A 27372-nucleotide genomic window follows, 5' to 3' on the forward strand; every position below is an offset into this window, starting at 1 on the left:
AAACTCTGGGCAGCCCCTGCTGGGGACAATGCTGAGCTAAAGGACCAATGGAGTGACTTTGTCAAAAGCAGCTTCCTGTGTTCCTGAGAGAAGATTCCATCCTGGCAGCTCCACTGCCCTAGAGATGCCCACTAAGGACAGACTGAATCCAGTGCTTCTCCCTAAATCCAGAAGGTGTGACGGAGAGGAGGAGCAATGAGAGAGAGATCAGGGGAATGGTTGGGAATGTTTCTCTACAGCTCCCTCTTAATTTGCTCTGGAACAACTTTGCTTATGGAGGCAACTTCTGGCACCAGCTCTTATTTCTTAACCTTAAAAATGTCAGCAAATTTTCAAAAACTGTAAGTTGCCAGCCTCCCATCATCATGGTGCTTCAGCTTAAAGCTCTCTCTCTCTCTCTCTCTCTCTCTCTCTCTCTCTCTCTCTCTCTCTCTCCAAGCTGTGTCATTTGTGGCTATCTCTCATGGTAAATTATGTGGGAAGATGTGGGGTTCTCATTGTGCACAATGGGGGGGGGGAAGTGAGGCAATATTTGGAGAAACCCTCCCCCCACATCTCCAGAATTGTCCCCCCCCTTGCTACAAGGAGCCCCCAAGCTCTTCTCAGTCCTGCATTTTGTTAGCTCTTCTCACCTCAGAGATGTTTCAGTTAATCTCAGTTTCTTCCCATCTCCCTCTGATAAGCTCCTTCCGTTCTGGAAAAGGTCTCACTCCGCATCCAAACTCCAGAGGAGCCCCACCCCAGAGCTGCAGCAAAACCAAAGGGGGGGGGTCCTTATTTGGTTGTGTCTCAGGGGGAAGTCATGGTGTGGGCTGGAAGAGCTGGGCCATGTGCTGAGTCAAGAATGCTTGCCTGTCAAGAGCCTTGTCAGCATCACCCTAACAGTAATGAATATGTGGCCTCCTAACCCATGGCGCCCCCTCACGCCACCCTTTGTGCTGCATGCGAAAAGTAGCTGCCATCTTGGCTGTCTGTTTTGTGGGCCGACATGACATTCTGAGGCCTGCTCCTGAGTGCACGGAGGGAGAGGTCAGGCGCTTTGCAGATGACGCCGGCTGCCTGGGGAGGATGGCCACTCTTCTGAAATAAGAAGTGCTGCTCTCAAAGTGGACAATGCCCAAAGGCAGGCCAAGGAAACTCATTACAAGTCAGGGCGTAAGTGGCAACTTGGAAAAGGTGCCCTGAAGAGTGGGAATCCTCTCAAGTGGAGGATCTGATTGTCACAGCCGCAAACCCGATTAGATTCTTCTTTGTCAGGCATTCACAGGAAGGGGAGCCACAGAGAGCTTGTGCACAGGAGAGAGCTTTTTCCTGTGGAGTTGCATGAGCAGGGGGCGGGGGCGGGGGGGGATCCTTGACACAGGAGAAATGTGAAATTGCCCTGCCTCAAAGAAGGCATCATGCTGAGTAGAAATGAATGAGGAATTGGAGCAACGAAGAAAGCCTAAAGAAATAGATGGGATAGCTCAGCTGGTAGAGCATAAGACTCTTAATCTTAGGATTGTGGGTTCGAACCCCACATTGAGCAAAGGTTTCCTGCATTCCATGGGGTTGGACTAGATGACCCTTGTGCTGCTTCCAAGTCTACAATTCTATGATTCTCTTAATGTTGTGCAACCTTATTTCTGTTTTGTTCCTTCAAGGAAGGGTCCCCCTTCCCTTCCCTTCCTGTTCTGCTCAGGAAGACTGTCTTCCTGGTGTGATCAGCTCCATCCTGACTCTGGGAACAGAGGACCTTTCTGGCTGACCCCTTCCCTTCCTCTGTGAAGGCAGCTTGTTTTGGCTGCTCCACCCAAAGACCTTCCTGGAGCTGAGTGGGAGAAGGAGGCAGCTTGCCTTGAAGGGCACGTGGGGGGCGTTCTGGAAGGAACCTCCCCAATTCAGAAACACCCCTCCATGGCTGAGGCCTTATCACTTTTATTCATGTAATAGAGATGAAGTCGCCCGGCCTCTCAGGAGCATACATCTAGAGATTTATTAACCAATTTAAAATACTATTGTCTTTCACTTCAGTGTGAGATTGAGGTGTGTTGTCGGAGGAATATAAAGCTACAATCAGTGAGGCGCCGTGCAGCCAGACGCCACTACCTGGAACTCAATAGATATTCATGAACACTCCCGTATTTAGTGAAGGAAATAACTTAATGCCGACAGAGTCGATGGAATAATAGCCGTTTCCTGGCTGACTTGCAGCCCTCAGAAAATGAGATTGCACCTGCCTTCATTTTTCTTGTCTTTTTCTGGGTTTCTTGCAGCAGAATGCGCCACTGGAGGGAAATGTGCCACGCATTCCTAATGAGCTGCAGGGACAGGGGCGGCAGCCTGCCCTTCCTGCTCCAGTCTTGCAGGAGCCTCTGCTGGGCACGCCCCTCTCCCCTCCTCCTCCTCCTCCGCCACCAGGTAGGGTTCATTTCATGCTTGCTTAGATTATGAATACTCTCAAAGGCAATTTCCTCATCTTTCTTGCCCTCCACCTCTGCTCTGCCCACCTCTGCCCGCCTTTCTAGTCCCATCAAATTCCCTACACTCTTCCATGCAGGCAGCCACAGATAATCCCCTGCTCATTTCAGTGGGACCCGCCCAGGCATAACTGTGCACGGGGGGGGGGGGGCAACCTTGGAGTCAAGGAGGGAACCTTTGTATCAAATTGGTTTGCATCTAGGGATCATTTGCTTGTGGGTTGTGGGAGCAGGCCTGTCTTGTGGGGGACAGCTTAGACACAGCAAATTGGAGAGAGCTTCTTTCTTGTTCTCTGTATTACCTGCCCTTTCCCAATTCTCAATGGCATTAAGTTGCCCAGGGGAGTCTGACAGGCTGGCTGGAAAGGGTGTGCCGCTGGCAGAAGCCTCATGAGGAGCAGGAGGGGCCCATTCAGGAGGGGCCAATTCAGCATTTTGCCGCTGTTCTTTTCTCCTTACTAACAAAAAGGATTATCGTAGGCAGTGATGCTGCCCAGCAGCTCCCTGGTAAAAGGGAAACAATCTAAGAAGGACCAGTTTATGCCCTCTGCAGACCACATGAAACAGCTTTCCCAGGCAAGACCAGTTTGCTGCGCACTGGGGGAGATGTGTATCTGCATGTTCTGGGCAGAGTCTCTCCACGCAGGGGAAAAGAGCACACAAGGAGAAGTGCTGGCTCAATCCTTCCACGTTTCTATGTGCAGGAAAGAGATTCCTCTGTAGCCCAGTTCAATGCCTAGAGCAGCAGCTCTCTAGGGATTCCTCAGGCAGAGGAGGGTCATCTTTCCCCTCACCCAGGGATTGAGCCAGGGGACTTTCTGCAAATCAATCAGGTGCGGTGAGCTATGGTCCTTCCCTGAAACTGCTGATAACTTGATGAACCTGCCAGTCTTCTTTTCCTTCTTCTTCTTCTTCTTTGGTCATCCCTCGTAGCCAAGTAAGATTGTCTTCCATGAACACGGTCTTAACAGTGAGTCCGTAGGTGACTGCGGAGGCCAATTCTGGATCCACACGTCCTTCCACAGTGGGGACAGAGGTTTCTGGCTGGAAGTTGATCACAGTGAGGGTTTGCCAAACGTGCCTTCCTCTTGTGTGTTTCTGCTGCTGACATTGTAAACTGATCCTCAGATGAGAGGCAGCATTCCTTGTGTGGAGCAACCCCACAGATATTCAAAAGTTGGCTCTGAGCACCAGCCTAGCCAAGTGTCCTGCCACTGACCCTGGGCTGCCAGGGGGTTTCTTCTTGCAAAGCCTCATTTCCTCTTCTGATCTGTCATTCCAGCTGAGCCAGGTTGGGCCAAAACCTTCCGACCCCAGTTCTGTGGGAACGTTAAGGAAGGATATATTGTTTAGGCTCAGGGTGGCCTGTCTAATCTTTGTTCCTAGAGAATGGTCTTCTGCTGCTCCTGTTCACCCACATAGTTCAAATGCGCCTCTTTCTCCTGCAAGGAGAAATTAAAAATAAAATCCTCACACAAATTCATCAATGTTTTTGTGTTCATGCTAAAAAACCCCTGTTTGTCTGCCCACCCTTTCGCCTTAGTGAGCCAGGCATACCCTTCGCCCCAAATTCACAAACGCAGGACAGGTTTTGTTTGGCAGGAAGTTTGAAAAATCCTGGTGGCAATTTCTGTCACTTCCCACTGCATTGGTGGGAAAACCTTAAAGACGGAGGCCATGCAGTGCTTTGCCCCTCCCACCAATGCCCCTCAGCCCTACTTGACCATCAGAAAACCTGCAACTGACCATCTGCCTTGAGGCAAGAAGCCTGCTAGTAAGTAATTGGTTCAGTATAAGCTAGACCTGAACTCAAGAGCTCCTTTTGTTTTCTATATTCTGTTTTATCTCTTTGTCCTCTCCCTTGTCTTCTTTATTCCTAATAAACCTGACATAATTTGACAGGCAGGGGACTTCCGGTCGGCGCCAGTGTTTAATGGCGGTCCTTGCCTCGAGCTCCGAGGGAGGACTGCTCCGCAAGTTCGGGTCTGACCCGCTACGGCGAGCGGGGGACCCCTAAAATCGCAGGCGCTGAAGCCTGTGAACAAGGAGACTCGGCGGGCACCCTTCGCGCCCCCCGGTACTGCGAAAGAGCCTTTTTAAAGGCTACGGAGCGGCATCGGGTGTGAGCGCGGTGCTGAGAGTCGCTACCCAGCCTGCGGAGTGAAGCCGCGTCGCCATTGAACAGAGAGCGCCGATTCCTTCCTGAAACTGAAATTGGACTGTAAAACCCGTGAGTAAGACTGACAGACGGAACGGGACATTTAAATTGAATTTGAGAAATTTGGCTGAAAACGGGGAAGGCATAAAGTAAGGAAGTCTGCCTCCCCGGACTGCATGATAAATAAAGCAACGAAACAGCAAAGCTGCATTTAAATGAAGGCTAACTTTTAAGCTGTCAAAACCTGACATCGGACTTAAACTTCCCCCCAGTAAGCAGGAGAAGGGGGAAAGTAAAATTGGAAATTTATAAACCTGTTTGAAGGAAGCGGAGGAAAAAGATCTTCCACTGTCAAAAACCCTGAGACGGGCTGCCGGAGTAAGGCACCGGGGAACTGAACTGTCAATTTAAACTGGATACAAAGTTGGGGTCTTGACTGAAACAAAGTTATAAGACTTTAATGGAGTTATTTTGTGAACATCTGAGGATACTGAAACTGTAATAAGAACTTTAACGGTGGACTTTTGGGCTCTTTGTTTTTGGATTCTTTGTTCTCTGTCTTATGTGTTTCTGACTTTTTAAATTGGATACAATTAAATGCTCCCTCTAGAGGACTTAAAGAAAATTTGCTACTGTGAGAGGAAAAGAGTGGAACTTTCCACTTCTAAGCCTTTCCTGTGAGAACTGACCTTGAGGATATGAGTGGCCAACCAGAAGAGATAACAACTAGATCCAAAGCAAAACAAACTCAGCAAACTCAAAAGAAAAGGGGTTCGATGCAAGGCATAATACCAGTTGGACAGGAAAAAGTACCAACTGCATCTATGGAGTCAATGACACAGGCATTGCTCAAAATAAACCAGTCTTTGGAAGCTTTGACAAAGCAGTCAGCGGAGAATACAAAAAAACTGAATGACTTGACAGCAAGATTGGACTTGAACACGGCAAGTGTAGCTTCTAATACAGATTCTATAAATAAACTTATTCAAGAAAATTCTGAAACAAGAAAGATTGCTCAAAGTGCAAAAGATACAGCAGAAGAGACTAAGAGGGAGCTTGCACCAATTACAAAAAAGGTGAATGAACATGATGCAACTTTGTCTTTGTGGGAACTTCAGAGAAAGGAGAAAAATCTTAAATTAAGACTAGTTCCAGAGGGCGAGAAAGACAATCTTGCAGAATTCCTCACAGAAAATATTTTGGAATTTTGGCAGGACGAATTTCAGGAGGAAGAACTTGAAATAACAACGGCCTTCCGGTTGGGCAGAAGGCAAGGCAAGAAGCCTAGGGATTGCTTGATTACATTGAGATCCAAAGAAGAAAGAGACAAAATACTAAATCTACATTATCAAAAGGCTCTTGTAATCCAGAATTGTCAAGTTCAGATCTTTAAAGACATCCCTAAATACATTTTGGAGGTGAGGGCCTTTTATAAAGATTTGGTTTACCTTCTGAAGAAGAACAATATACCTTTCAGGTGGGAGTTCCCACAAGGATTGTCTTTCAACTATACAGGAAGGAAGATCAAAATAAAAACAGTTCAAGACAAAGAACTGTTTTTGGAAAGAAACCAGGAGGACCTACAGAAAGGAACAGTAGATACAACAGTAGAGAAAGAACCGACAGACATTGCAAATCTCTCATTTGGACTTCTATTACCATCGGAGGAGGAACAAAAACTTGGAGCAGTTGGGGGAGTAGGTACATAGTACCAAAATGTCTCTGCAACTTCTTAGCTGGAATTGTAATGGTCTGAACCTTCCCAGGAAAAGACGCCAAGTTTTTCATATTTTGAAGAGAGAGCAATTGGACCTAATATGCTTACAAGAAACGCATGTGACCAGGATACACAGGAAATTACTTATAAACAAGAGGCTTGGACAAGAATTTATTTCATCAGATAAAGTTAAAAAAAGAGGTGTTGTGATTTATGCAAAAGAGAAATTGGCTCCTAAAATGATTTTTAAAGATGAACAAGGAAGATACCTGGCAATAGAAATACAAGTTCAAGGAGAAAAAATTATGATATTGGGAATATATGCACCAAATGAGGGGAAGGCGGAATTCTTCAAGAAGTTGCATGAGACTTTAATGGACTATTTGGACTTTAAAATTATAATGATGGGAGACATGAATGGTGTTGTCTCCACTAACATGGATAAGGCACAGAGACAAATAATCTCTAAGGATGGAAGACTTCCAAAGACTTTTTTTGAGATGACTGAAACACTGGACTTGATTGACATTTGGAGAGTAAAGAACCCTCTGGAGAGGGAGGGAACTTTTTTCTCTGAAGCCAAAATGACTTGGACAAGGATTGACCAAATTTGGGTAACTAGTTGTATGGCACCGAAGATAAAAAAGCAGAAATCTGCCCAAAGACTTGCTCCGACCATAACGCAGTGAAGATGGAGATGAAACTAACAACAACTGGAACCTTCAGATGGAGGATGAATGACAACCTATTTAGAGATGAAGAGATCTACAAAAAGGCCCAAAAAACATTGAAAGATTACTTCGAGATAAATTTGAGAACTGATGTGGAAAAAAGAATAATTTGGGACGCAACAAGGCCGTGATGCGAGGTTTCCTAATACAACAAAATTCCATAAAGAGGAAAAAACAGAATGAGAGGAAAGAAAAACTTCTGCAAAAGATAAAGGAAGCTGAAAAGAAATTGAGGTCTAAACCAAAGTCTCATGAGATTTTGAGAGAAATAAAGTATTATCAGACGCAATATATGGAATTGATGAATCAAGAGATAGAATGGAAGATAAAGCAAATGAGACAAAGAACATTTGAATCGGCAGACAAATGTGGGAAACTTCTGTCATGGCAACTGAAAAAGAGACAAAAATTGAATACTGTGACAAGTCTGGAAATGGAGGGAAAAATTATCCACAAACCAAATGAGATAAATAATTGTTTTCAAAGTTTCTTTAGGAAACTATATGCACAAGGGCCGGTTAATGAGCAGGAAATAGAAGAATTTATTAAAAAGTACGGATTACCAAAGATCTCAGATCAAAGTAAAAGGATTTTGAATGAGAAAATAACAGGACAAGAAATAGAGGATGCCATTCAGAAGATGAAACTGGGAAAATCTCCAGGACCAGATGGTTTGACTGCTAGATATTACAAGGCATTGAAGGAATGGATAATACAACCATTGAAGGAGGTCTGTAATGAAATTTTGGAAGGGAAAAAGGGACCTGAATCGTGGAAAGAAGCTTTCATTTCACTTATACCGAAAACAGAGACCGAAAAGAACCAGGTTAAAAACTACCGCCCTATATCATTACTTAACGTGGATTACAAAATTTTTGCAGACATTTTAGCAAAAAGACTGAAGAGAGTTTTGGTGGAGGAGATTCATAAGGACCAAACAGGCTTTCTCCCAGGGAGACATATGCCAGACAATGTAAGGAACATTATAGACATTTTAGAGTTGTTGGAAGTAAATATTAACAGAGTTCCGGAGGCGGCGCGTTCGGCAATGGCTGCCTGCTCCTTGTAAGGAGGGGGAAGCTCCGCTGAAAACGGGTCGTCCGCTACGGCGAAGCGGAGACCCACTTAGGAAAACCACAGGTGGTAGAAGCCTGTGGTCTCGAGACCCGGCAGGCGCCAGAAGCAGCCCCTAAAACGTTGAAGGGACCCCGTAACGGGGCTCCGGATCGCGGAGGGGGTAGCGGCACTGAGGGTCGTTTCGCAGTCAACGGAGCGAAGCCGCGTTGCTGTTGCCGGTCAGCGCTGACCTTTCTTCCTGAAACCTTCAAATTTGGAAAGTTACAACCCGTGAGTAATTTGGACTTTACAACTTTAAGACTTTTAAGACTCTCAAGATCTAGAATTTGGCTGAAAGCGGAGTGACGATAAACAGGAAGTCCGTCTTCCGGCAAGGCTTACAGATCAAAGGCAAAGGAACTGACAGGCTGGAAGCAGCGGAAAAGGATTTTAAAAGTGGAAGCATTATGCGTCTGACAGAACTGGGGTTTGAAATGAAAGGCAAGTTTTCTTTTTAATCTACTCTACAGTGTTGAAGTAATTTGGGAACCTTCTCCTTTGGTGGACTTTAAAGTTTAGAACCCAGCCTCGGGATGGCGGGGGAAAAGAATGCCTTTTGCGGATACAATCTATAAAACTGAAATAGATACATAGAGGCAACTTTGGACTATATAACTAAGTAACTGTATTCTGCGCCTTGGGAGGTGACATTTGTGGCAACTTTGGAAGGGCTCTGCCAGTGGAAAAAAGCTTTAAGGACTATTGTTAAACTATTTAGCTGCAGGAACTTTAATGGCGACCAAAACTTTTTTCCTTCTCTCCTGAACTTTAACTGTACTCCCTCTAACTGTACTCCCTCTAGTGGAGACTGGGATTTACAATTTCCTGGGAACTAACTTTGTTTTGTCTCTCTGCTGTTGTTATCTACACTGAGGTCTGTCCTTCCCATGGAACATTTGACAGCTTGACCTTGACTCATAGACAGGTGGGGAATGAGTGGCCAACCGAAAACAAGATCTGCAAAAGCGAAAGCAACGAAAGGCCAGCTTGTGCAAACAACTTTGACCTCTCAGTCACGTAGATCATCAGTTCCTGCTGTACTGAAGGGAATTGAACCTCCAACAGCAGCTGAATTGAAGGGAACTGAACCTTCAACAACAGCTGAACTAAAGGAAGCTGAACAACCAGCAACAGAGGATATGGCTGCAGGTGGATCTGATGCACTTCTGAAGGAAATGCTACAACAATTTGCAATTTTAAATAAGAAGGTTGACGACCAAACAGCAAAAATTGACTTAGCCACATCCTCCATCACAAAGCTATCTGAACAAGTGGCACAGCACTCACAAGCAATTGGGAATCTAAAAGACGTTACTTCTGAGAACCGGAAACTGGCCGAAGCTGCAAACGAAAAAGCTGACCAAGCAATTCAAAAAGTGGATGAACTGAAAGGAGAGGTAAGGCCACTACATAAGCACATTGGCGACCAGCAGGCCTACCTGTCTATGGTGGAACTGAGAAACCGGGAAAATAATTTGAGATTACGCTCTATCCCAGAGGTTGAAAAAGAAGATTTGACTGGTTTCTTGACAGCAGAATTTTCCAAATTCTGGGGTATAAAGGAAGACAAAGACTTTAAAATAACAACGGCATTTAGATTGGGAAGTGTCGCCAGGAAGGACAGACCCAGAGACTGCCTGATTATCCTAAGGACCAAACAGGAGAGAGACAAAATACTTGACCTTCATTTTAATAAAGCACTTGAGATCCAGGACAGAAGAGCGGAAATTTATAAGGATATACCAAAACAACTACTGGATCTCAGAGCCATCTATACTGACCTAGCAAGACTTTTGAGAGGTAACGGGATACCTTATAGGTGGGAGTTTCCACAAGGCCTATCATTTAAATACAAAGGAAAGAAGGTTAGAATTAAGACAAAAGAGGACAACCAGAAGTTCCTGCACGATCACGGAGAGGATCTCCAGAAGGGAACAGCAGTACCTTGGCCTCTGCCACAGCCTGGATTGGAACCAACACTACCTCCCTCGGACCTGGACAAAAAGGAGGACACCCCATAAAGAGCAACAACAGATTGATACAGGATGTCTCTGCAGCTGTACAGTTGGAACATTAATGGCGCAAATTCCCCGGAAAAACGAAAAAAGATCTTTCATATTTTGAAAAAGGAAAATTTGGATATAATTTGCTTGCAAGAAACGCACGTGACTAGGCTCCACAGGAAAGTACTAATTAACAAAAGACTAGGCCAAGAATTTATTTCATCAGACAAAGTAAAAAAGAGAGGCCTGGTGATCTACGTAAAGGAAAACCTAGCACCGAAATTTTTGTTCAAAGATGAGCAAGGGAGAATCTTGGCAATTGAAATACAATCTCAAGGAGAAAAAGTTTTGATATTAGGAATTTATGCACCAAATGAGGGGAAAGCAGAATTTTACAAGAAGCTACATGAGACACTACTGGACTATCTGGACTATTCGAACATCATTATGATGGGAGACATGAATGGGGTGGTCTCTACTTTGATGGATAAGTCACAAAGCCAAAATTTAACCAAGGATGGCAGACTACCGAAAACTTTTTTTGAACTGACAGACAATATGGATTTGATTGACATTTGGCGGACAAGGAACCCCCTAGGTAGAGAGGGAACTTTCTTTTCTGAGGCCCACTCGTCATGGACGAGAATCGACCAAATTTGGACAACTAGAGGGCTGGCACCGAAGACTATAAGAGTGGAAATCTGCCCAAAGACTTGCTCCGACCATAACGCCCTGAAAATGGAATTGAGACTTACTCCAGCCGGCTCCTTCAGATGGAAAATGAATGACACCCTCTTTAGAGATCAAGAGATTGTAAAGAAGGCCCAAAAAACTTTAAAGGACTACTTTGAAATCAACTTGAATACTTCAGTGGAAAAAAGAACAATCTGGGACGCCAGTAAAGCTGTGATGAGGGGGTTTCTGATACAACAAAACACAATTAAGAAAAAACTCTGGAATGGGAAAAAGGATAAAATATTAGAGAAGATAAGAGATGGAGAGAAAAGATTGAGATCTAAACCAAAATCCAAAGAGATCTTGCGAGAAATTAAATACCACCAGGCACAATATTTGAAATTGATAAATCAAGAAGTGGAATGGAAAATTAAACAAATGAGACAAAGATCCTTTGAGTCAGCAAATAAATGTGGGAAACTGCTGGCATGGCAGTTGAAAAAAAGACAGAAACTTAACTACGTTACCAATCTAGAGGTGGAAGGGAAAAATATTCAGAAACCAGGTGAAATCAGAAAGTGTTTCCAGAAATACTTCAAAAAGTTGTATACACAAGGGCCCGAGGAAGTGTCTGAGATGGAACGATTTTTGAAACTCAACGGCTTACCAGAACTATCTCAGGAGAAGAGATCAATCTTGAACTGTAAAATAACACAACAGGAAATTGAGGATGCCATTCAGAATATGCAGCTGGGCAAATCTCCAGGCCCAGATGGGCTTACCTCCAAGTACTATAAGACACTAAAAGACTACTTGACTCTACCACTAATGGAGGTTTGCAATCAGATTATGGGGGGAGGAAGGGCACCGGAAACATGGAAAGAAGCTTTCATCACATTGATACCCAAAGTGGAAACTGAAAAGACTCAACTTAGGAACTACCGTCCCATCTCACTCCTGAATGTGGATTACAAAATATTTGCAGACATTTTGGCAAGTAGATTGAAAAAGGTTTTAAATGAAGTAATTCATAAGGACCAAGCAGGCTTTCTTCCTGGTAGGCATTTGTTTGACAATACTAGGAATATTATCGATATTCTGGAACTTTTACAAACAAATATTAACACTAAAGCAGTGTTAATTTTTATTGATGCTGAGAAGGCCTTTGACAACATTTCTTGGAAATTTATGAAGAAAAACTTGGAAGGGATGGGAGTGGGACGAGGGTTTGAAAATGGCATAGAAGCAATTTATTCAGAACAAAAAGCTAAGTTGATAGTGAACAATGTGGTGACAGAGGAGTTCCATATTCAAAAAGGAACACGTCAGGGGTGCCCCCTATCCCCCCTACTATTCATATCAGTCCTGGAGGTTTTGCTGAACATGATTAGGAGGGACCGGCAAATACAGGGGATCACAGTCGGAGTGAAACAATATAAACTGAAAGCATTTGCAGATGACTTAGTAATAACATTACAGGAGCCAGAGTCTAGTACAAAAAGAGTTCTGGAACTGATACAAGAATTTGGTCGGGTGGCAGGATTTAAGTTGAATAAACAAAAAACTAAAGTTTTGGGGAAAAACTTGACGCCCTTAGAAATAGAGGGGTTTCAGAAGGAAACAGAGTTAACTGTGGTTAAGAAAGTGAAATACCTGGGGGTAAACTTGACGCCTAAAAATTTGAATTTGTTTAAGGACAATTATGAGAAATGCTGGTCAGAAGTTAAGAAAGATTTGGAAACTTGGTCGAGACTGAAGCTTTCCTTGCTGGGCCGAATCGCTGCTGTTAAGATGAATGTTTTGCCAAAAATGTTGTTTTTATTTCAAACCTTGCAGGTCGTGGACAGAATGGAATGTTTTGGAAAGTGGCAGAGGGATATCTCAAAGTTTGTCTGGCAGGGCAAAAAGCCCCGAATAAAGTTTAAAATACTAACTGACGCAAAAGAAAGAGGGGGGTTTGCCCTGCCAGACTTAAGGTTATACTACGAGGCGGCAGCCTTCTGCTGGTTGAAAGATTGGATTTTATTAGAGAATACAGATGTCCTAGACCTGGAAGGTTTTAACAATTCGTTAGGATGGCATGCGTATTTGTGGTACGGCAAGGCAAAAACACATGGAATGTTCAAAAACCATATTGTCAGGAAAGCAATTTTTATGGTCTGGATGAAATACAAAGACTTACTTGAAAGTAAGACTCCAAGGTGGCTATCACCAGTGGAGGCCAAGGCGTGGAAAAAACCCAATATGGAGGCCGGCTGGCCGAAATATTGGGAATTAATAGAAAAAATTGGTGACAATTGGAGGTTGCGGAGCTTTGAAAATTTAAAGGATAAGGTGCAAGATTGGTTTCACTATGCCCAAATTAACGAGGTTGTTAAGTTGGACAAAAAAACAGGATTCCAGGTGGAAAAATCAAAACTTGAGACAGAGTTGTTAGAACCAAAGACCAAGGTATTATCGAGAATGTATAACTTGCTGCTTAAATGGAATACACAGGATGAGACAGTTAAATCAGCCATGATAAAGTGGGCTCAAGACATTGGTTACAATATCCTGTTTGAAGACTGGGAAAGGTTATGGACCACCGGTATGAAATTTACGGCATGTAATGCCTTGAAAGAAAACATTATGAAAATGATATACAGGTGGTACATGACCCCAGTCAAGCTTGCTAAGATATACCATTTGTCTGATAACAAATGTTGGAAGTGCAAGGAGGCTGAAGGAACATTCTTTCACCTTTGGTGGACTTGCCCAAGAGTGAAGGCCTTCTGGGAAATGATCTACAACGAGTTAAAAAAGGTGTTTAAGTACACCTTCCCTAAAAAACCGGAGGCCTTCCTCTTGGGTATTGTCGACCAAAAGGTGCTAAAGGAGGATAGAACGTTTTTTATGTATGCTACCACAGCAGCAAGAATTCTGATTGCCAAATATTGGAAGATTCAAGATTTGCCCACGCTGGAAGAGTGGCAAACGCAACTGATTGACTACATGGAGTTGGCCGAAATGACTGCCAGAATCCGAGATCTGGGAGAAGAAGCAATGGAGGAGGACTGGAAAAAATTTAAGAACTATTTGAAAAATTTTTATAAGTTATATGAACTATAAAATGACGCATAATTTGAAATGCTAGCCCCAGCAATGAGAGTGCAATATCTATGAAACTGGATAACATTATTGAAAGAATCAAAGTTTAAATGTTAAAAATGATAATATGCTTTGTTTTCAGAGTAAATGGACAATAAGGGATTTAAACTTAAACTGCAATTGAAAGTACAAAAGAATCACATGAAACAAGGTTATAATTTGCTGATAAATTTATTGTTAAGAATGCATTGTGCGGGAGATGTGGGGAAGCTCGATAGAAAGTTGAAATAAGCTGTTGAAAGGTCATGATTCTTTTTATCTTCTTTTTGTTTTTTTCTTCTTTTTTTCTTCTTTCGCCTGTTTATGTCTGAAAAAATGCAATAAAAACTATTTAAAAAAAAAGGAAGTAAATATTAACAGAAAGGCAGTGATAATTTTTGTGGATGCGGAGAAAGCCTTTGATAATATTTGCTGGACCTTTATGAAGAAGAATCTTCAAGGGATGGGGGTAGGCCAAGGATTTGAAAATGGTATAGGTGCTATATATTTTAAGCAAAAAGCAAAGTTGATTGTGAACAATGTGGTCACGGAAGAGATTCCTATAGAAAAAGGTACACGACAGGGATGCCCAATATCACCCTTACTTTTCATAACAGTCCTGGAGGTTTTGTTAAACATGATTAGAGGGGACCAACTGGTTAAAGGTGTTCAGCTCGGAGCTAAAAACTATAAACTAAGGGCATTTGCAGATGACCTAGTATTGACTTTGCAACAGCCAGAGACTAGTACCAAAAGAGTTTTAGAACTAATTGAGGAATTCGGTCAAGTAGCAGGATTTAAACTGAACATGCAAAAAACCAAAGTGTTAGAGAAAAATCTAACAATGGCAGAAAAAGAGAAGTTTCAGAGTGAAACAGGTTTAATAATAACAAAAAAGGTGAAATACCTGGGTGTGAACTTGACTTCTAAAAATGCAAACCTATTTAAAGACAATTACGATAAATGTTGGACAGAGGTGAAGAAAGATCTAGAAATATGGTCAAGGTTGAGACTTTCCTTGTTAGGCCGAATTGCTGTTATTAAGATGAATGTATTGCCTAGAATGTTGTTTTTATTCCAGACACTCCAGATCTTGGATAAGATGGACTGTTTCAAGAGGTGGCAAAAAGACATATCAAAATTTGTCTGGCAGGGCAAAAAGCCCAGAATAAACTTCAAGATCTTAACTGATGCAAAAGACAGAGGGGGTTTTGTCCTGCCGGACTTGAGACTTTATTATGAATCGGCAGCTTTTTGCTGGCTGAAACAATGGCTACTTCTTGAGAATACAGACATTTTGGATCTGGAAGGGTATGACAATAGATTTGGTTGGCATGCATATATATGGTATGATAAGGTAAAACTGCATAAAGGCTTTAAAAACCATATTGTTAGGAAAGCACTGTATAATGTTTGGATAAGATATAAGGATCTATTGGAAAGTAAAACTCCCAGGTGGTTATCACCAATGGAGGCTAAAGAGATAAAAAAATTAAATATGGAGTCCAAATGGCCAAAATATTGCGAAATTTTAGAACAAGATGGTGAAAGAGTTAAATTGCAGAGTTATGACAAACTAAAGTCCAAAGTACGAGACTGGTTGCACTACCATCAGATAAACGAGGTATTTAAACAGGACAGGAAAATAGGTTTCCAGATGCAGAGGTCGAAATTAGAAACAGAATTGTTAGAACCCAATACTAAGAACTTGTCGAGAATGTACAATTTGCTGCTGAAGTGGAATACACAAGATGAAACAGTAAAATCAGCTATGATCAAATGGGCACAAGACATAGGTCATGACATAATGTTTGATGATTGGGAACAGTTATGGAATACAGGTGTTAAGTTTACGGCTTGTAATGCATTGAGAGAGAATATAATGAAAATGATCTACAGGTGGTACATGACCCCAGTCAAACTTGCAAAAATTTATCATTTGCCCAGTAATAAATGTTGGAAATGTAATGAGACTGAAGGTACCTTCTACCACCTTTGGTGGACCTGCCCGAGGGTAAAGGCCTACTGGGAAATGATCTATAATGAAATTAAAAAAGTCCTTAAATGGACATTTTTGAAAAAACCAGAGGCCTTTCTCCTGGGCATGGTGGGCCAATTGGTGTCAAGGAAGGACAAAACATTTTTTATGTATGCTACTACAGCGGCAAGAATTCTTCTGGCAAAGTATTGGAAGACGCAGCAGCTACCCACTCTGGAAGAATGGCAAGCGAAGGTGATTGAGTACATGGGAATGGCAGAGATGACCGGCAGAATCCATGACCAGGGGAGTGAGACGGTGGAAGAAGATTGGAAGAAATTCAAAAAATATCTTAAAGACTGTTGTAAGATTGACGATGGCTGAGATGTTATGGTCATAAGAAATAGAGAATTGCAGCTGTAAATCATAACTCTAAAGAATGTAAAATGAAAATGAGCGAATTAATTGAACGAAGGGTTGCTGAGAAAGGGTTAACATAAGGATGCAGAAAAAGGGAGGTATGGGGAAGTCCGGGAAATAAGGTGTATGAAAATAAGTTTAAGAAATTATACATGTTTATTTGTTTGTATGTTTTGTATTGTTTTGTCTTACTATCTGTTTTATTATATGTTTGGAAAATCAATAAAAATTATTATAAAAAAAAAAGACAGGCAGGTCTCGTGTGCATCGTTGGCAACTCACAAGGTTAGTGGAGGACCCCCCACGAGCCTAAGTTGCTTGGTTCATGCCACACAGAGGTATAGGATTGGGGTTGACAGGCTGCTGGAATCTCTGCAGGAGGGACTGCAGTAGAAAAAAGCAGGTTTCTTTCACCCCAGGGAGCAGCCAGGAAACTGGATGCCATATTGAAGTCCCTGTTTGCACATTTGCCTAAGAACTCCAGATTCTCTTTCCCTATGCCCCATCCAAGAGCTGTAGCTACAAAGAGGGCTGGAGGTAGCACCAAGTGCTGTTGTTGTTTAGTCGTTTAGTCGTGTCTGACTCTGACCCCATGGGCCAGAGCACACCAGGCACTCCTGTCTTCCACTGCCTCCCGCAGTTTGATCAAACTCATGCTGGTAGCTTTGAGAACACTGTCCAGCCATCTCGTCCTCATAGAATCATAGAATCATAGAATCATAGAATCATAGAATCATAGAGTTGGAAGAGACCACAAGGGCCATCGAGTCCAACCCCCTGCCAAGCAGGAAACACCATCAGAGCACTCCTGACATATGGTTGTCAAGCCTCTGCTTAAAGACCTCCAAAATAGGAGACTCCACCACACTCCTTGGCAGCAAATTCCACTGTCAAACAGCTCTTACTGTCAGGAAGTTCTTCCTAATGTTTAGGTGGAATCTTCTTTCTTGTAGTTTGGATCCATTGCTCCGTGTCCGCTTCTCTGGAGCAGCAGAAAACAACTTTTCTCCCTCCTCTATGTGACATTCTTTTATATATTTGAACATGGCTATCATATCACCCCTTAACCTCCTCTTCTCCAGGCTAAACATGCCCAGCTCCCTTAGCCATTCCTCATAAGGCATCGTTTCCAGGCCTTTGACCATTTTGGTTGCCCTCCTCTGGACACGTTCCAGTTTGTCAGTGTCCTTCTTGAATTGTGGTGCCCAGAACTGGACACAGTACTCCAGGTGAGGTCTGACCAGAGCAGAATACAGTGGCACTATTACTTCCCTTGATCTAGATGCTATACTCCTATTGATGCAGCCCAGAATTGCATTGGCTTTTTTAGCTGCCGCGTCACACTGTTGGCTCATGTCAAGTTTGTGGTCAACCAAGACTCCTAGATCCTTTTCACATGTACTACTCTCAAGCCAGGTGTCACCCATCTTGTATTTGTGCCTCTCATTTTTTTTGCCCAAGTGCAATACTTTACATTTCTCCCTGTTAAAATTCATCTTGTTTGTTTTGGCCCAGTTCTCTAATCTGTCAAGGTCGTTTTGAAGTGTGATCCTGTCCTCTGGGGTGTTAGCCACCCCTGCCAGTTTGGTGTCATCTGCAAATTTGATCAGGATGCCCTTGAGTCCATCATCCAAGTCGTTGATAAAGATGTTGAATAAGACCGGGCCCAAGACAGAACCCTGTGGCACCCCACTAGTCAATCTTCTCCAGGATGAAGAGGAACCATTGATGAGCACCCTTTGGGTTCGGTCAGTCAGCCAGTTACAAATCCACTGAGTGGTAGCATAGTCAAGACCGCATTTTACCAGCTTCTTTACAAGAATATCATGGGGTACCTTGTCAAATGCCTTGCTGAAATCAAGGTAGGCTACATCCACTGCGTTCCCTTCATCTACCAGGCTTGTAATTCTGTCAAAAAATGAGATCAGGTTAGTCTGACATGACTTATTTTTCAGAAATCCATGCTGACTATTGGTGATCACAGCATTCCTTTCTAGGTGTTCACAGACTGTTTGCTTAATGATCTGCTCCAGAATCTTCCCTGGTATTGATGTCAGACTGACTGGGCGGCAATTATTTGGGTCCTCTCTTTTCCCCTTTTTGAAAATAGGGACAACCTTTGCCCTCCTCCAGTCTGCCGGGACTTCACCTGTTCTCCAGGAATTCTCAAAGATGACTGCCAGTGGTTCTGAGATCACATCTGCCAGTTCTTTTAATACTCTTGGATGCAGTTCATCTGGCCCTGGAGACCTGAATACAACTAAACTAGCCAAGTATTCTTGTACTATCTCCTTAGTTATTCTGGGCTGTGTTTCCTCTGCTGAATCATTTGCTCCAAATTCTTCAGGTCGGGCATTGTTTTCTTTATCGGAGAAGACTGAGGCAAAGAAGGCATTTAGGAGTTCAGCCCTTTCTGTGTCCCCTGTTTGCATTTCACCATCTTCTCCTCTGAGTGACCCCACTGTTTCTTTGTTCTTCCTTTTGCTACGAACATACCCATAAAAGCCTTTTTTTGTTGCTTTTATTTTTTTATTTTTTTATAAATTTTTTATTGGGTTTTCACAATTTATATAAACACACACAATACACAATACAGACATACAAAGACAAACATATATAATTTCAAATCCTTAATTTCTTAACCACTTTCCCTGACTTCCCCACACCTCCCCTTCTTGCATCCCAATTCCAATAGTTAACTCAGCAAGTTCTTATCTCCAACTTTTACCTTATTAATATTTTACTTAATTCTTCTTAATTAACCAAATTTAACTTATAAACCTCAATTAAACCACAATACTCATCATTTACATCCTTTTCTAAGGTCGAACCAACTTCCCTTCCACAAATTTCCCAATTTTTGTATTAATTACAAAACAAAATAGCAGAAAACAACATATAATTATACACCCTTTGGATTCCAAAATTCTCGCCCCCCCTTTCCCGGTTTCGATCCCCAAAGAATATCCATCAGTCTATCAGCTCTCAGCCTGGATCCCTCACGTCCGAGGCCCTCAAATCTCTCTCAGTCCCTCTCTGCCGGTTTTGTTGATAGTCCTTTATGCTGGACATCGAGTCTCGGAGAAGCTCTGTCCCAATAGGGTCTATGTTTCTTCCAACCAGACCCCCATATTCAAAAGTGGAGCCCAAATCATGTTTCTTATTCCTTTTAAGTCCAAATGTCCCAAATGTCCCAAAAGCTCCAACTTTCGCCTTAATCAAATTTGTAATCCATAGGTCTTCTGATCTCCCCATGGGGAGATCTCTCCAATCTTCATTCTCAAATTCAAACCAAATTCTCATCATCCAGGTCTTGTTTTCTTTGTAATCCATTTTTACAGGCCTCTGGTTGCCCTTTTTCACCTGCGGCATTTCAGCTCCTCCTTCCCACTCCTCTGAATCAGCACATATCTCTTCTTGTTCAGCTGCAAAATTTTCTTGAGTCAAGTCCTTGGCACAATCAACAAGTTTATTTGCTTTAGAATTCAAGGTCATAACATCTGTAGCCAAAGCTTCACTCTGATCTTGTAACTTTCCCAAGAGAGAGAACATTCTATCCAACTCAGCCTGTATTTTTCCATCTGCAGCCATTGTAATGTCTCAGAACCCCCTCTAGAGGGATTCTAGTTACTTAGTATTCTTTCTCCAACAGTCAAGTTACTTTGTTTTTGTTTCTTCTTTATTTTCAACGACTTGAAGTCAAATGTATCAAAAATAACCAGCAGAAATAACAAAAGGCAAATTTTTCTAACTTTGACAGCTCGTTTGACAGCTGTCAAACTCTTTATGTCTCCTCAGCAGGCTCTCTTGCGGATCGCTCCCGGATCCCGGGGGGTTGCACATCAGCTCCTAAAAATCAATTCTTATCCTCCAGCAAAATACTTATAATGCCAAATCGTGAAATTAACAACTTTTGTCTCGCAAAAAGACAACTAGAGCCAGGGCCTTCTCGGCCGCGGCTCCAATCTGGTGGAACGCTCTGTCACAAGAGACTAGGGCCCTGCAGGACCTGACATCCTTCCGCAGGGCCTGCAAGACAGAGCTGTTCCACCAGGCCTTTGGTCAGGGCGCAGCCTGACTCCCTCCTTTGGCAATCTTTACAATACTTTGGTTTATGGTTGCCATCAATTTTGATTTTAATTTGATTTAATTAATTTTATAATGAATGTTTTAGAATGTTGAACTATTTTGATTGTTGTTAGCCGCCCTGAGCCCAGCTTCGGCTGGGGAGGGTGGGATATAAATAAAATTTATTATTATTAATATTATTATTAAGTGGTCTCTCGACCTTAGTTATCCAATTCTTGCTTTAAATTGTCTACAAGACGGGGGGGGGGGCAGACTTCCTTTTAACACCTCCCCCGATCGTACCAAATTCAGAAAAAAGAGATTTTTAAGTCCAATTTCCGTACTACTCACGGGTTGTTACTTTTGCAGTCCAAATGTTCAAAGAAAGAAGTCAGCGCTCTCCGGCCATGGCTCGCAGCTTCACTCCGTAGAAGAAGCGGTCTACTCACAGCACCACGCCACTCTCCGTCCCCCGCTCCGAAGCCTTTAAAAAGGCTTCTTCGCGGGTCGGGGGGCGCAAATGGTGCCCGCTGAGTCACCAAGTCCACAGGCTTCAGCGCCTGTGGTTTCTGAGGGTCCCCGCGTCACCGCCGCGGCAGGACCCGTCTTCCACGGAGCCGATTCCCTCCGGAGCTCGGAGGGAATCCGCCATTAACCTTTTCGCGCTAACCCGGAAGTCCCCTTTTTTGTTGCTTTTAACCTCTCTAGCAAGCCTGAGTTCATTCTGTGCTCTGGCTTTTCTGACTTTGTGTCTACACGTGCTGGCTATTTGTTTGAATTCCTCTTTGGTGGTTTCCCCCCTTTTCCATTTTTTGTACACATCCTTTTTAAATCTTAACTCAGTTAAAAGTTCTTTAGATAACCACCCTGGCTTCTTTAGGCACCTTCCATGTTTCCGTCTCATTGGTATTGCCTGATGTTGTGCTTTTACTATCTCCCTCTTAACAAATTCCCAGCCATCATGAACTCCCTTTCCTTTTAGTATTACTGTCCATGGGATCTCACCCAGCACTTCCCTAAGTTTTATGAAGTTGGCTTTCTTAAACTCAAGAAATTGAGTCCTAGTATGCTTGGCTGCTCCTTTCCGCTGTATAGTAAACTTCAGAAGAGCATGATCACTCGCGCCTAATGATCCTTCCACTTCTACCCCACTAACCAGGTCATCAACATTGGTTAGGACCAGATCTAAAATGGCTGTTCCTCTTGTTGCTTCTCCCACTTTCTGGACAATGAAGTTGTCTGCAAGGCCAGTGAGGAATCTGTTTGACCTTATGCTCTTGGCTGAGTTTGACATCCAACAAATATCCGGGTAATTGAAGTCCCCCATTACTACTATCTCCCTTCCTTTTGCATGCTTGGCCATCTGTTCCAGGAAGGCATCATCTATGTCCTCCGTTTGGCTTGGGGATCTATAGTAAACTCCCACAATGAGGTCTCTGTTATTCTTCTCTCCCTTAATTTTGACCCAAATGCTCTCACTTTGGCTTTGAGGTTCTAAATCTTGGATCTCTTCACAGGTATACACATCCCTGACATATAACGCCACTCCTCCTCCTTTCTTGTCTGGTCTGTTTCTCTGAAATAGATTGTATCCCCCCATCCTCTGTCATCCCCTTCTCCTTGTGCCCTCAATCTTTCCCAACATCAGGGTCTTTTCCAGGGAGTCTTCTCTTCTCATGAGGCGGACAAAGTATTGGAGCCTCAGCTTCACGATCTGTCCTTCCAGTGAGCACTCAGGGCTGATTTCCTTCAGAATGGAGAGGTCTGATCTTCTTGCAGTCCATGGGACTCTCAAGAGTCTCCTCCAGCACCATAATTCAAAAGCATCAATTATTTGGCGAGCGGCCTTCTTTATGGTCCAGCTCTTACTTCCATACACCACTACTGGGAAAACCATGGCTTTAACTATACGGACCTTTGTTGGCAATGTGATGTCTCTGCTTTTTAAGATGCTGTCTAGGTTTGCCATCGCCTTTCTCCCAAGGAGCAGGCGTCTTTTAATTTTGTGACTGCTGTCACCATCTGCAGTGATCATGGAGCCCAAGAAAGTAAAATCTCTCACTGCCTCCATTTCTTCCCCTTCTATTTGCCAGGAGGTGATGGGCCCAGTGGCCATGATCTTCGTTTTTTTGATGTTGAGCTTCAGACCATATTTTGCGCTCTCCTCTTTCACCCTCATTAAAAGGTTCTTTAATTCCTCCTCACTTTCTGCCATCAAGGTTGTGTCATCTGCATATCTGAGGTTGTTGATATTTCTTCCGGCAATCTTAATTCCGGCTTGGGATTCATCCAGCCCAGCCTTTCGCATGATGAATTCTGCATATAAGTTAAATAAGCAGGGAGACAATATACAGCCTTGTCATACTCCTTTCCCAACTTTGAACCAATCAGTTGTTCCATATCCAGTTCTAACTGTAGCTTTTTGTCCCACATAGAGATTTCTCAGGAGACAGATGAGGTGATCAGGCACTCCCATTTCTTTAAGAACTTGCCATAGTTTGCTGTGGTCGACACAGTCAAAGGCTTTTGCATTGTCAATGAAGCAGAAGTAGATGTCTTTCTGGAACTCTCTAGCTTTCTCCATAATCCAGCGCATGTTTGCAATTTGGTCTCTGATTCCTCTGCCTCTTCTAAATCCAGCTTGCACTTCTGGGAGTTCTCGGTCCACATACTGCTTGAGCCTGCCTTGTAGAATTTTAAGCATAACCTTGTTAGCGTGTGAAATGAGTGCAATTGTTCGGTAGTTGGAGCATTCTTTGGCACTGCCCTTCTTTGGGATTGGGATGTAGACTGATCTTCTCCAATCCTCTGGCCACTGCTCAGTTTTCCAAATTTGCTGACATACTGAGTGTAGCAGCTTAACAGCATCATTGTTTAAAATTTTAATTAGTTCAGCTGGAATATCATCACTTCCACTGGCCTTGTTATTAGCAGTGCTTTCTAAGGCCCATTTGACTTCACTCTCCAAGATCTCTGGCTCAAGGTCAGCAACCACACTACCTGGGGTGTACGAGACATCCATACCTTTCTGGTATAATTCCTCTGTGTATTCTTGCCACCTCTTCTTGATGTCTTTTGCTTCTGTTAGGTCCTTTCCACTTTTGTCTTTTATTATGGTAATCTTTGTACGAAATGTTCCTTTCATATCTCCAATTTTCTTGAACAGATCTCTGGTTTTCCCCATTCTATTGTTTTCCTCTATTTCTTTGCATTGCTCGTTTAAGAAGGCCTTCTTGTCTCTCCTTGCTATTTTTTGGAACTCTGCATTCAATTTCCTGTATCTTTCACTATCTCCCTCGCATTTTGCTTGCCTTCTCTCCCCTGCTATTTGTAAGGCCTCGTTGGACAGCCACTTTGCTTTCTTGCATTTCCTTTTCATTGGGATGGTTTTCGTTGCTGCCTCCTGTATAATGTTACGAGCCTCCATCCATAGTTCTTCAGGCACTCTGTCCACCAAATCTAAATCCTTAAACCTGTTCCTCACTTCCACTGTGTATTCATAAGGGATTTGACTTAGATTGTATCTTACCGGCCCAGTGGTTTTTCCTACTTTCTTCAGTTTAAGCTTGAATTTTGCTATAAGAAGCTGATGATCTGAGCCACAGTCAGCTCCAGGTCTTGTTTTTGCTGACTGTATAGAGCTTCTCCATCTTTGACTGCAGAGAATATAATCAATCTGATTTTGATGCTGCCCATCTGGTGATGTCCATGTGTAGAGTCGTCTCTTGTGTTGTTGGAAAAGAGTGTTTGTGATGACCAGCTTGTTCTCTTGGCAGAACTCTATTAGCCTTTGCCCTGCTTCATTTTGAACTCCAAGGCCAAACTTGCCAGTTGTTCCTTTTATTTCTTGACTACCTACTTTAGCATTCCAATCTCCTATAATGAGAAGAACATCCTTCTTTGGTGTCAATTCTATAAGGTGTTGTAAGTCTTCATAGAATTGGTCAATTTCAGTTTCTTCAGCACCAGTGGTTGGTGCATAAACTTGGATTACTGTGATGTTAAAAGGTCTGCCTTGGATTCGTATCAAGATCATTCTATCATTTTTGAGATTGCATCCCAGTACAGCTTTCGCCACTCTTTTGTTGACTATGAGGGCCACTCCATTTCTTTTACGGGATTCTTGCCCACAGTAGTAGATATGATGGTCATCCAAACTGAATTCACCCATTCCCGTCCATTTTAGTTAACTGATGCCCAGGATGTCAATATTTATTCTTGCCATCTCATTTTTGACCAAATCCAACTTGCCAATGTTCATGGTTCTTACATTCCAGGTTCCTATGAAATATTTTTCTTTACAGCATTGGACTTTCCTTTCGCTTCCAGGCATATCCGCAACTGAGCATCCTTTCGGCTTTGGCCCAGCCGCTTCATCAGCTCTGAATCTACTTGTACTTGTCCTCCGCTCTTCCTCAGTAGCATGTTGGACGCCTTCCGACCTGAGGGGCTCATCTACCAGCATCATAACTTTTATATGCCTGTTGTCTTTGTCCATAGAGTTTTCTTGGCAGGGATACTGGAGTGGCTTGCCGGTTCCTGCTCCAGGTGGATCACGGTGGGTCAAAACTCTCCACTATGACCTGTCCATCTTGGGTGCCCTGCTCGGCATAGTTCATAGCTTCTGTGAGTTAATCAAGCCCATTCGCTACGGCAAGGCAGTGATCCATGAAGGGGAGCACCAAGTACTGAATAGTTTGGGACATGACTGGCCCACCTTGCAAGGTGGTTGCGCAAGGCAGTTAGTGCAAGCAGGCTCTCCTTGCTCTTCCCCTTTCTTCACATGCCCTTTCTCTTAATAAACACATTTTTTGTAGACAATTTTCCACAATGTACACATTTTTGCAAGTTATTTCCCTTTGTATAATACTTTATTTCTATTTTATTTTCACTCTGTCTGCATTTTATGCACACTTCCTCCTAATATATGTAGTTTGGGTACAAAATCTGGCAACTGTGATTTTCAAAAGATAATCTGCATTTTGATGTGCACGTTGTTTCAAGAAGTGTGAATGAAGGTAGGTTCAAATAAAAATGTGAACCAAACTGAATTTCCCTCTTTTCCTACTTTTCAATACACAGAAAGTGCCAACTTGCAACCCATCCAAGACAACGGTAATGGCAGAATGATTTTCAAGGGATGGAATTCAGGAGCAGGGCTCACTGTTGCCTGAAAATGGGGCACGACTTCCTCTGCAGAAGAAAAATTGCAAGGAAGAAGGAACCTGGAGGTTGGTTGTGTGAATTCAGTTTCCGTGGCTAACAGGGTTGAGGAGCTTGAAACGGTTGTGTGAATTCAGTTTCCGTGGCTAACAGGGTTGAGGAGCTTGAAACGTGGCTAACAGGGTTGAGGAGCTTGAAACGTGATAGCTGCATTGCTATGGTAACTTAATCAGTTAAAATCCTCCTGCTCAATTCACTCCTGTTAGCATTAAGAGAGGGAGGGAGGGGGGACAGAGAGGAGCGATGAATTCACCTGAGCTCAGTTGGCTGATTAAATTAATAGGTATGGATGACTAGGGTTCTATTTCAAAAGAGCTATTTTTAAAAAATATGCATAATTTTAATTACACATTGACACACGCTCTATTCCTAATGAAGAAGAACTTGACTACAAGGGCAGGTGCTCTTAATTAATGCTTCGATGGAAACCAGCACAAGGAACCTGGGGGGAGAAGGAGGACTCTGTGCTCTTCTTCCCCCCGCCCGAACCCCTGGCAGCACTCAGCTCGCCTTCCATTCTTTTCTATTCGTTCTCTCCTTCCCTTCATTAGTCTAATAATGAACAGTTCCAGAATTTTAAAAAGGAAATACGCAGAATCCTTGGGAACTATTGCAGCAATAACACCTCCTTCCAACTCAGCCTTTCTCAACCTGGAGCCCTCTGGCAGTTTTGGACTGCAACGCTCATCAGCCCCAGACACCATGCAGACAGCTTTAAGCAGGCAGAGGGCACCAAGTTGGGGAAGGCTGTTTGAACTCATCCCTATTTTCTGACATGCTGACATCCTTCCTTCCTTGCTTCTAGCAGGACTTGACATGTACCTGATCGGCTGATCTGCTGTGATGTCATGGAACCTTCACAATTCAGCGGGGAAGCCATCACACAAGGGCAATGGTGGCTCTTAGTCTTCCTCATCATTGGAAGACATTCTGCAAACAATGACAAGCAGGGTAGACCGGTACCCCAAAGTGCTTGGCTGTGGGTCACATGCACTTGGTGGGGGTGGTGGTGTCTCACTGAGAAAGATGGCGATGTGCAGCTTTTGTCTTTTCCGCTGGTCAGGACGCACTTGGTGTCTCCTCAACTGGTCAGGGCATGCTTGGGCAGCCTCCTGGTCCACGGATGCAGCTTCAACATGGTCACCAATGTTCTTCAGATTGACACATCATTTGAAGCTGGCTCAGAACTTTGCAGGCTGCTTGAAGCGTGCATACAGCCTGAGAGTCTTCTTGCGCAAGGTGCTGCCATCAATGGGGATACGCTGGAGAGTCATGTCCTCTAGCCACAGGTTTAGGGCCTCATGTGCCTTCCCCGTGGCCTCGTCTCGCACGTACCTGGGACCTTGGCAGTTGTAGGTGTACTCGCTGCCACTGATGCCCGGATTTATTTCTCCCATATCTTAGTGGCACCTATGCTGGATTCATTCCTGCCAAACTTGTGTGCCACAGCACAAATGCTCATGCCATCCTGTAAACAGTCCAGTACTTCCAACTTCTCCTCCAGTCTGGGCACCACTCGCTGCCTTTTGGGTTTGTCATCACCTGAGGAAGACGACGATGCGTGTGTTCAGGTGTCATCTCAAAACAACAACAACAACAACAACAACAACAACAACAAAACACCTCTTCAAAAAAAACCTCTCCAAACAACTAAAAAAAAATAATCTCAAAAAACTCCTCCAGAAACTCCTCCAAACT

At 43.3% G+C, this 27372-nt stretch overlaps 2 long non-coding RNA genes across 3 annotated transcripts in view; one reads left to right on the forward strand and one right to left on the reverse strand.

Moving 5' to 3' along the window:
- The window catches only part of LOC310694062, a 243112-nt gene extending 239902 nt beyond the window's left edge, over positions 1-3210 (reverse strand). Inside the window, exons 1-2 of the long non-coding RNA XR_014519511.1 lie at positions 3119-3210; positions 1749-2388 (exon numbers count right to left, since the gene is read on the reverse strand). This is a non-coding gene — a long non-coding RNA (uncharacterized lncRNA). The remainder of the gene's footprint in view (positions 1-1748; positions 2389-3118) is intronic.
- On the forward strand, positions 574-27372 carry LOC310694055. Of its 2 annotated transcripts, XR_014519503.1 has the most exons (5): positions 574-1155; positions 2256-2400; positions 3164-3292; positions 25534-25682; positions 26480-27372. It is a non-coding gene; the product is annotated as an uncharacterized lncRNA (long non-coding RNA). The 2 variants fall into 2 exon arrangements; XR_014519504.1 differs by lacking the exon at positions 574-1155 and having other exon boundaries at positions 2382-2405; positions 3130-3292.

Source organism: Podarcis liolepis (assembly GCF_965112155.1).
Source record: "Podarcis liolepis genome assembly, chromosome: 15".
In the NCBI taxonomy this organism is placed as follows: Eukaryota; Metazoa; Chordata; class Lepidosauria; order Squamata; family Lacertidae; genus Podarcis; species Podarcis liolepis.